General features: G+C 47.5%; 1 non-coding gene across 1 annotated transcript; it reads right to left on the reverse strand.

Moving 5' to 3' along the window:
- Window positions 1–8966: 8966 nt before the first annotated feature.
- LOC146199789 (U1 spliceosomal RNA) lies at window positions 8967–9128 on the reverse strand. Its single transcript, XR_014705375.1, has one exon. It is a non-coding gene; the product is annotated as a U1 spliceosomal RNA (small nuclear RNA).
- Between the last annotated feature and the right edge of the window lie 1750 nt (window positions 9129–10878).

Here is a 10878-nt window from a genome sequence, read left to right on the forward strand (position 1 = left end):
TTATGCATATAAGGAAGCTGTAGAAAAGGCATCCCTCCATGCTTTAAATTTCTTGTGCCAGCAATATAATCATGGTGCTAGATTAAAGCGGTCGCGCACTTCCTACTACTATGTATTTACTAAAATCCCCGTTTTCTCAAGCTTATCTGTACAATCACGTGTTGCTGAAGGGTCACCGGTAATTTCGTTTTCATTTTTAGTGCCGCTCATAGGCTCTCTTCGCCTTTCCAATCTTGGCAAAAAACAAGAACCAGCTGACGCGGGAAATAATTTAAGCTGCCATCATTGACAAACAGAAAGCAGACTGCGTCAACGTGCCTTCAGTAGCCCTCCTAGAAAAAGAGATCGCTTTCTTGTCGGGGTCATTATGATTGCTCTACATCCCCATCCATGTAAAATACTTTTTCTTACATCTCTCTGTCGTTTTTTGACTTGTTAATTTTGCCCTCACTTAGGCCTAAATTTTACTTGATTTTAGCTTCTCATTGAATTTTTGGCTGTTAATTGTTACTTCATTTGTTAATTGTCGTCTCACTGACGTCATCTCTCCACGGTTTTAACTCTCACTGAATTTTTGGCTGTTAATCGTTGCCTCATTTATTAGGTTTTTACCTGCTTTTATATTTTGCTTCTTTGAGTATTTTGGCGTGTTATTTGATGGCTTTTTTATTTTTCCTGCGTAGGCAACTTTTCGTGAATTTGCCTTCTTTATTGTTGGCTCTTCATTGCCATTTTTTGTTTGTCATCTGGCATTGTGTTTTCACTTGCTTCTATGCGTTGTGTTTTAACCCCTTCAGTATTTTCTTGCTCGGCGTTCGTTTTGTGGCCCGGCCTTTGACTTTTCTTAATGCTTTTTTTTCCGGAAGAAAAAACACGTGGCTAGAAGAGAATGCCATATCTGCCTTGTAGGTGCACTTCCACGGTGTCCTTCGGCCAAATATAAAAGCGCGGATAAAAAACGTTCAAAATAAAGTTAAAAGTTTAGCGCAGTTCTGTGTATGTCTCTTGTCCCTTTGACCTCGCCTGACAGCGCTGCGACGTCATAATAAGCTGTTTAGACGTGTGTACCCTTCAGGAAATCGTGGACACCCACACTTAGTATTGTGAAGGTCATTTGACGGGCAGTTGAAGTGTCACTCTAAGGCCTGCTATGCCTAGCGCAGTGAAAGTTCCGCTTCTATTGTAAATCGGTTTACAAGAAAGGCGCAGTATCACTCAAGATCACTTGAAGGTGAAACCGTGGGTACCCAACGGCTCTAACTACCTGCCGTAGTGAAGGTTTCACTTCAAATGAATAAGAGGGAGTGAGAAAGACGAGCGTAGCAACTGCCGTCATCCGCCACCAAAGTGGTGTCGGGTGCAATGACGAACTAGAGGGGGTGTTACCACCGCCGGCAGGCTAGCCCCAGACGCACACGGCGGGTTCCGAACCATCCCCAGCCCCGTTGGGCCAGGAGCAGCCACCTTCTCCGAGTTCTTCACCACACTACTGTACACTATGTTTCAAAGAACCCGACCTCGGCGGCTGCGTTTCGATGGAGGCGAAACGAAGAGGCGTCCGTGTGCTGTGCGATGTCAGCGCACGTTAAAGATCCCCAGGTATCCTATGTGGTCGAAATTACTCCGTAGCCCTGCACTACGGCTTTTCTTTCTCTCTTTCCACTTTTACTCCCACCTTCCTATCTTCCCTTACGGCGCGGTTCAGGTGTCCACAGAAAATAAGTGAGATAGTTACCGCGCCTTTTCCTTCCTATAATTCAATCAGTTTTTTTTTATGTTTCAAAGAGTCACTGGTTACCGGGTTATGCACAGTAAGATGCAAGCCGCGACACACGTCACCGGTGAGCTTGAGGTGTCAATGAAGCGGGAGCGGTCCTTTTCTGGTGTTAACTTTGAAGTCCGTGAGCAGCTTCTGAACTACCTCGGTGTACTGCGTGCTACAAATTTTGATAATTTGTTCCCATTGGGCGAAATTATGAAGGCGTTCATGTGCTGCCAACCGATGTATTGGGAAATAGCAGCGCCGAGCTTCCCCTGTCGCAACGCTGTGTTGAGAGCGACCGTAGTACGTGGCTTGGTGATGATCACGTAGTCGTCAGAATTTCTTCCTTTTCAAAAGTTTGGGCGAAATCTTCTGTGGAGCATTCGAAGACGAAGCACGAGGGTGTCCCATGTCTGCATTGCTCAGAGGAGTCTCGCTTGGCCGCTACTCGTGGTTTGGTTTTTGAGTCGAAGGCACCGGTTCTCGACTATTTGAAAAGGGGCAGCTTGCTCCACCAAAATGGTGGATTGGCCTTTCTCTGACTGGCGTATAAGGGCCACGATAGAGTCATGGGGTCGTAGCCTCGTTGTTCGCGCAGAGGCATGTTGACTGGTTGCCCAGTGGGCGTCTCCGCAACCAGAGGCGGGGGAGCCGCAGCCGTCAGACTTAGCTCATCCGCTACGTGGTGATGTGCAGTGTTGCTCTAGGAGGCCGAAAATTGAGCGAGCCTGGATACGATCGGTGTCTCCAGTATCGTGCTGCCTTAACGAATGCAGATGCGCAGGTTTCACCGAAGTCAGATCAAGATTTCTGCGGTTCGAGCCAAAAATTTACGGAGCCGATACACCACTCGTCCGATCGCTACGCGCAGCGCTGGCGATTGGAGAGGAAGACGGACAGAAAGACGCGCGCCGCAACAACGGCCGTCGTCCACCGCCGTAGCGGTGGCGGGTGCACTCCAGCCTACAACAGATAAAAATTCTGTGGCAGGTTAACCCCCGTCGCAAGCAGCGGTGACCCACCTGCCCCAGCCCCATCAGGAAAGTACCAGTCCCAGCCCCGTAGGGCCAGGTCCTGCCAAGATGCGCAAGTGACGGCTGCCTTTCTGCAAAGTGTTCCCACCCTATCAAAAAAGACTGGTTTCTCATGTTGCGAACAATTAAGTAGAGACGTCGTCAGTATGCATCTGTTAATTGTAAAGGAAGTTTAGAGCTCACAACTGAGTAAATTTTACTTGAAGAATTTAGTGGATAACAGACATCACCATCCACCTCCGAAGCTGGTGCTGAAATATGCTTAAAACGTTTGTGAAAGGAAATTGGAGCGAGTGCATGGGGGAGAAAAAAAGAAAACGAAACTGAAGCCAGACTGATATAAAAAATGTCAGTAGTTTCAGCTTATTTGACCAAACGAATGAATATGTTCGAAGGTGGACGCAGAAGCCTAATGAAAATACGTCGTATGCCTTAGCGCGCTTCGAATGGGTTTTAGCGATGCTATATACGGTGCTACAAAAAAAAAAGCATACAGGTAAGTGCTGGAACTGTATTATGCGAATGCATTAGCCTTGCATCTACTTACGCACTTCGTTAAGATCAGGCTGCCACGCTTAAACCTCAGTTGCTGTCATTATAAAATTAGTTCAAGTTCAAGATAACTTTATTGCCGTCGATGTGGAGGCCCCTCCGCTCATAAAATGTTGCATTCAGACGTCGGTTTCTAGCGGCATTCACGGAATACTTTCACGCGGCGTCGGGTTGGCTGGCTGTGTGAAATCACATATCTGATGACGCCATTTTCTTATGGCGTCACAAACTTGGATTATAAAAATGTCGCAGTGATGACGTCAAACGACTGTCGTCAACCTGTACCCGACAGCAGCTATTTGAAAGTTTGTTCATGTTACTAAATATTTTTCTTACTGCCGAAGTTGTGGTTTCCTTTAGCCCTCTTCGGCGTCCGTACTCTAGAGAAAGCAAATTACTCTACCGCACTCACTAGGTCGGCGTAGAGTATTAGCGGGCTTGCATTATGCAACCACAGATGCTGCACCTTTTCTATTCTGTAAATCATTTTGAAAGGCCGCTGAGGCCTGCTGTACTAGCGACTTCTGTGTATCTGGGTCTGCCTCTCGTTGCTGTGTGGTACGGCGTTCGAGGAAGCGCGAAATGAAAGGCGCCGCACAGACATCTGGACCGGACGCCTGGCGAGATTACCTTCGTCTATGGATGGATGGATGGATGGATGGATGGATGGATGGATGGATGGATGGATGGATGGATGGATGGATGGATGGATGGATGGATGGATGGATGGATGGATGGATGGATGGATGGGTGGATGGATGGATGGAGGGATGGAGGGATGGATGGATGGAGGGATGGATGGAGGGATGGATGGATGGAGGGATGGATGGATGGAGGGATGGATGGATGGATGGATGGATGGATGGAGGGATGGATGGATGGAGGGATGGATGGATGGATGGATGGATGGATGGACGGACGGACGGACGGACGGACGGACGGACGGACGGACGGACGGATGGATGGATGGATGGATGGATGGATGGATGGATGGATGGATGGATGGATGGAGGGATGGATGGAGGGATGGATGGATGGAGGGATGGATGGATGGATGGATGGATAACAACGTTTATTGTCCTCCTTAAATTCAGGCCCCTTACTCCCCACCCCCGGCAGGCAGACCTAGGAAACGGGAGCTGGAGCCTCCGCTACTAAACGGTAACAGATATTTTGTTACCTCGGTCCCTAGGCGGACGACTTGTTGCTGCTGAATGGCGTCCTCGCTTCGAAGCAGGGCTTCTCAGCTCTATCTGCTATTGATATATTTGTCGACTTCAAAACAATCGGCGCATTGCAATGTAAAGTTGTCGAGGGTACCCCTCTCCCCACATGCTCTACAAAGATCATTTTCATGTTCCCCTGTTAAGACGGGAAAGGCCTATTCTGGGTTAACAAAATTTCCAGCTTGCAGTCGACGTCATGCAGTCGCTTCTCTATTCCTGACTATCGTATCTAGTGGTGGCATAGTTTTCTGTTTAATCTAGAATTCGCAACTATTTCAGAATATGCTTGTGCGCCTTCATCTATGTTCCGGCCATCCGGCGGTTCTGCGGTTACCCGGAAGTAGATAGCTAGACTAACTCGAGTGCCACTTGATTGCCGGGAACCTTCGCATGCGCTGGGTTTCATACTAGGCTGATTTTGCGGGTCAGCTATTTGCCGGCCAGGATCCTCGCCGCTTCAGCCAAGATTCTGCCTTTCATAATATTCCAGATACCAGTTTCGTTACCGCTAACTACAAACTTTGCTTCCTTTTCAACGCAAGCGAACTTCTTTGGCCGTCTCTATGTGGCGGCTGCGAACAATGGCTGCCTACTTGGGGGCTTCTAGTCCGTTGACTACTGAGGCTAACGCCGTGCCTGACTTCCGACTAGCCTCGTCTACGTAGGCAACCTGTTCTGGATCCACTTTTCCAAAGCGTTCCGTTAGAGCTTCGGCTTTCTTATTCCTCCACTCAGTATTATGCTCCTGGTGCATATTCTTCGGGAGTTTGGGTGTCACTATTTTCTCTCTATTTAGGGAGGATGATAGCTTCACGGTGCAGCCCGCAGTCAGTCTCCAAGCCTGCCATCTGCAGAATGGCTCTGCCCGTGGTGGTGCGGCTTAGTCTCTCTAAGACATGTGAACTGTTTCTGCGTATTCTTCATAGTTTTGATTCATCACCACCGAGAGGACTTTCTTCGTAAAGGTGCACACCGGACTCCCAGGGCTCTCTTGATACATCTTCGGATGAGACAATCGAATTCCTTCTTTTCATCCGCTCTAAACTTTAGGAAGGGTATCGCATAGCAGACTCGGATAAATATGTACGCCTGTACTAATTTCAGTAGGCTTCTATCTAAGGCCTCTGCCCATAAGGCAGGTTCTCCTAAAAATGCCTAGAACTTTAGGCGCGTAGACGTCTAGCTTTTTATGACGCCGTCAATTTGTCAATTTTCCTGGATAAAGAAATCAAGGATTCTGATTTTTTTCTACTTTAGGAACGGATTTATCTTCCACCTTAATTTCGAATTTTTAGTCTATGTTTCCCTTAAGAGACTGAGGATTATAGACGAGTACTAATTTTTGCGGTGAGCATGAGAGGCCCCTCTTGGTGGCGTAGGCAACTACCGCGTCCGCTGCCTCCTACAAGCGCTCTTCTATGCTGGCGTCGTTCCCGTGGTTAATCCAGAGGTTGGCGTCATCCGAGTATATGCTGAAATTTAGCCCTTTAATTTTTTAGGGCCTTGGAGAATCCCTCATGACCACGTTGAAGAGGACAGGCGAAAAGACAGAGCCTTGCGGCGCGCCCTTACTGCGGATGTCTCAATGTCTTCGAACTTTGTGCAGAGGCTTCTGTGTGACAGAAAATCTTTTACGTAAGTGTAGGGTTTCTTGCTCGCACCTATGCCGATTAAGCCCTGGACTATAGCCGTGTGTTTGACGTTGTCCAACTCGTTTGTCATGTCTATTCCCAACATCACTTTAGAATTATTTGACACTGCGTCCAAGATATCGTGTTTTAATCTTAGCATCACTTCCTGTGTGCTCAATCTAGGTCAGAAGCAGACCATTGCATGAGGCCACAATCAATTTTGTTCCATGTACTTTGTGAGCCTAGCTTGCACAACTCACTCCTTAAGTTTTCCTACACATAAAGTTAGGAAGATTGGCCTGAGATTTTCAAGTTTGGGAGGCTTGCCCGTCATTGGGATTAGGACAACGTTTGCCATAGTTAAACTGCTGGGGCAGTCTCCCGTTGGTTCAAACATCCTTCATGTCAGAAGATTCTTGCAGGCTAGTTGGTGCATGAGTTTTGGACAGTTGTTAATAGCGCTGGGTCTGTCTTGTTTTCAGTGTTTCTGTTTTCCCTGTCTTCCGGCGCTAAGCGTCCAGCAAAATTCTTTCACATACCCTTTAAGAGCGATGAGGGAGTCGTCACCTAAGCTCCTGAGGATCATGTCTGTGATCCCATCGGGGCCTGTTCCCGATTTAGCTTTTGGGCTGAAAGGTTCTGCACTCGATCTCCTCCGCCTCGGTACTGGGAGCATCGATTATCTCTTTTGCTGCTCCCGTGTATACCGGGAGGGTGCGGGAGGTGGTGTCTCCAATGTATATTTGTTTTAATTTTTCTATAAATTCGGCATCTGTGCCTTCATGGGAGCATTAAACCCGATGCTCGATTGGTTTTTGAACTTTGTTGCATCTTGTAGGTGTCGTAGCAGGCTCCATGTCTTGAAAAAGCTCATAACCACCGTCCATTTCATCGCACCTGTCGCAACAATTTCGTTCGCAGAATTTAATCGCGTAATTTTCGATTTCTTCGTTGTGTCTAGCAGGGCTTCTGCAGAAGGTTCCTGTTCCCTTTTTGATTTTAAAGCCTACCTTCCATTCTGTGTTTAACCTCACGCATGTGGAGCAGTTTACTGTCTCAATTTCTGGGGCGTCGTCTCCTTCTAGCGTTTTCGTTGACTCTATCAGCTTGTCGCTTGATGACTTCCGTCTATTGCTCTATATCCGTAATTTTGCCTCCGGCCTCCTTTGTGTTTGTCATATCTCGAAAGTTATCCCATTCCGTAATCTTTGGTGGAAGGTTCCTGTGCGACTTTACGCCTTTTCTAAGGGTAAAGGCCAGGATAAAGTGGTCGCTTCCGAAGTTTTGTTCCGTATTTCGCCAGTGTAAGTCTATTGTGTTTTTACAGAAGGTTAGTTCTGGGGAGGTGTTCGCGCTGCGCTAGCCCCCCCCCCCCCCCCCCCCTGCTTTCAACGGAGAGCTGGTGTACGTGTGAAGGGTTAGTCCTAGCTCGTGCGCATCTCCACAACTTTGTCCGCCTTTTACGTCTACTTTAGCGTTCCTCCACTCGGGGTGTGCCGAGTTAAACTCTACTACTATCAACAGGGGGCTCCTTGCAGCCGCCCTTTTCGTTTTGTGAAAGAGGGCTCTGAAGCGCACCTTTCGCTGCGCGGGTTGTAATATAAATTTAGGAGATAAATGCCAGGTACCTCCTTTCTCCTGGTAAAACTTTCTAGGAAGATTGGCTCTAAGTCTTTAGAATTTACATCAAGCTCTTAGCCACATTGTTTTTCTTAATTAGCGTACCGACGCGGGATTTCGCTCCACTATCACTAATGTATGTATGATCGATACCTCGTTGCTTAAACTTCCTTGCCCGTTTCTTGAAAAGTAATAGCTATCGGTTTTTCATCTATGAGCTTGAGGTATTGCTGCACAAAAGCGCGCTAGCGTTGGAAATCTCCGTAGTTCCACTGCGAGATGAGAGATTCATTTGTTTCTCCTCAAGCCATTTTGAAGCTGATGGATTCGTCTTGTATTTTTTTTTTGTTTTGCTATTCTCAGATGACAACCAATTCTGCTCTATGTCTCTGGAAATCGATCTTAAGGGCTTGGATCTGGCCTTGAATTTAATTTATTGGACTCATAATTTAAGTCATGAAAGGGTTTAGTTTTGTCTCGATTTTGGCCTCGATTCTGGCCTCAAGTTGGTCTATTTTAAATTCTATTTGAGTGAATTCAGCTTCGAACTTAGTTTCTGGCCTCTTTTCTAGTGCCACCAACGGATCAATGTCCTCCGCGATGTGTTTCATCGGATGTGGTCTGGCTGGTCCTACATGCATGAATCACCTGTTGACGTCATGGCTAGTCGTGACGGTACACTGCGCTCCCCTTGTCGAACAAAACCAGTATTCCGTTGAACGAATCAAAGTTCTCCGGCGTTCTATAATTCGTTTACAGGAAATAAAGACGCAGTATCTGCCACTCGCGGAATCCCGCTATCCTCATGGTAGACAAGGGTCATTATGATAAACGTTTCATAATCTGGGGCGTTTCGCATTCAGTAAAGCGCTCGGCTGGGAATCCAAGGGATGGAGGCCCGATTCCCGGTGGAGACGGGGTATATTCACATTTTCTCAAGTATAGTCCAAATCTTATTTCTAATTTTGGATTTTCAAAATGGCAGGGGAAACGTTTCATAATCTGGGGAGTTTCGCATTCGGTAAAGCGCTCGGCTGGGAATCCAAGGGATGGAGGCCCGATTCCCGGTGGAGACGGGGTATATTCACATTTTCTCAAGTATAGTCCAAATCTGATTTCTAATTTTGGATTTTCAAAATGGCAGGGGCTGGCGCGTGCGCCGAACCCCACTACCAAAAATTACATGCTCCAGCCTCCCCAGTTTGGGGAAGTGGCGGGCTTCAGCCAACCGCAGTGAAATGGAAGGCCTCAGCACGGAGCCCCGGCCGTCTTGAACACCGGGGACTCAGCACCAGGTAAGTATGCTCCGATCCGCGTCGCCAACGCAAGCAGTTCCAGAAATCCCACCATGCTGCGCAAGTGACGGCTTTCTTTCTGAGAAATGTTTCCACCCTATCATAAAGCCTTGGTTTGTCATGTCGCGAACAATTATGTAAAGGCATCGTCAGCATGTACCTTTTAATTGTGCGATAAAGCAAATGAAGTTTAGGGATGATAATTTACTACATTACGTCGGTAATATTTAAGATACCACTAGCTGCCTATCCCTCCTTGGAAAGTGGGGCTGACGATGTGCGTAATACATCCATCAAAGAAGAAAACTGTAGCGTGCACGTGGGTGAGAACGAAAAAGAAACTGAAGCCAAAACGATTCAGAAACCTTGCAGCTCTTTTAGCTCATTTAGTAGACTAAAGAAAACATTGAAATTTTGACGCGAAAGCCGAATTCGAACGTATCCAGACACATTTGCGCAGCTCACATGGTTTCAGTGATGCAGTCGCATGATGATGCAAAAATAGGTTAAGTGCTCAATGTCTTTACTTCTACATACGCATTAGCAAACTAGTTGCCTTTCGCAGGCTTTCAGCAACGAGCCACGAGAGCAACGCGAGACCGCTGTCCCAAAATGACGAGCGTGGACAGCGACATCATCATCATCATCATCAGCCTGATTATACCCACTGCAGGGCGAAGGCCTCTCCCATATTTCTCCACTTCACCCGGTTCTGTGCTAGCTGCATCCACTTGACCCCTGCGAACTTCTTAATCTCATCCGCCCACCTAACTTTCTGCCGCCCCCTGCTAAGCTTTCCTTCCCTTGGAATCCAGTTTGTTACCCTCAGCGACCATCGGTTATCCTCTCTTCGCACTACATGTCCTGCCCATGTCCATTTCTTCTTCTTAATTTCCACTAGAATGTCGGTAACTCGAGTTATTTCTCTGACCCACTCTGCACGCTTCCTATCTCTTAATGTTACCCCTACCATTTTTCGTCCCATCGCCCTCTGGGTTGTCCTCAAGTAGAACTCTCTTGGTTAGCCTCCACGTTTCAGCGCCATAGGTGAGTTCAGGTAAGATGCAACTGTTATATACTTTCCTCTTTAGCGATACCGGTAAGCTGCTAGACATAATCTGCGAGTGCTTGCCAACTGCGCTCCATCCCAATCTTATTCTTCTTGTTATTTCCTTTTCATGGTCCGGATCTGCGGTTACTACCTGTCCTAAGTAAACATATTCGCCTACTACTTCCAGTACATTAGGTGGACAGCATGTCGGCTGCTAAATGAAGTGCGATATTTTGATTGGCTCAGGCGCTGGGGCGTCCTCTCCACGAGGCAGTGCCTTGCACGATGGGGTATCGCATGCAGCGCACGTTAAAGATCCCCAGGTGGTCAAAATTACTCCGTAGCCCTCCACTACGCGTCTCCTCTTTCTCTCTCTCTCTCCACTTTAACTCCCACCTTCCTCCCTTCCCTCACGGCGTGGTTCAGGTGTCCACAGAAAACAAGTGAGACAGTTACAGCGCCTTTCCCTTCCAGTGAACCAATTATCGCACGCAATGACCAGTGTGCCAACTGCGGGGCTCCCAAGAGCCTCTCGTATGCTTTGTTTTCTAGTGTGTAGTTGAGAGAACAATTTGGGTCTCGCATATAGAACTCATATGAACCCCAGCCTAAGGCGCTGTCGCAACCCTTTCGAACAACTTGTGTTTACTGTGGTTCTGTTTGTGCTGTGGCCTTGCAGGTGCCTCGCTGAAGCGCGCCTTACTCCA

The sequence above is a fragment of the Amblyomma maculatum genome, chromosome 2 (assembly GCF_055883805.1).
Source record: "Amblyomma maculatum isolate TAMU_Amacu chromosome 2, ASM5588380v1, whole genome shotgun sequence".
Lineage (NCBI taxonomy): Eukaryota > Metazoa > Arthropoda > Arachnida > Ixodida > Ixodidae > Amblyomma > Amblyomma maculatum.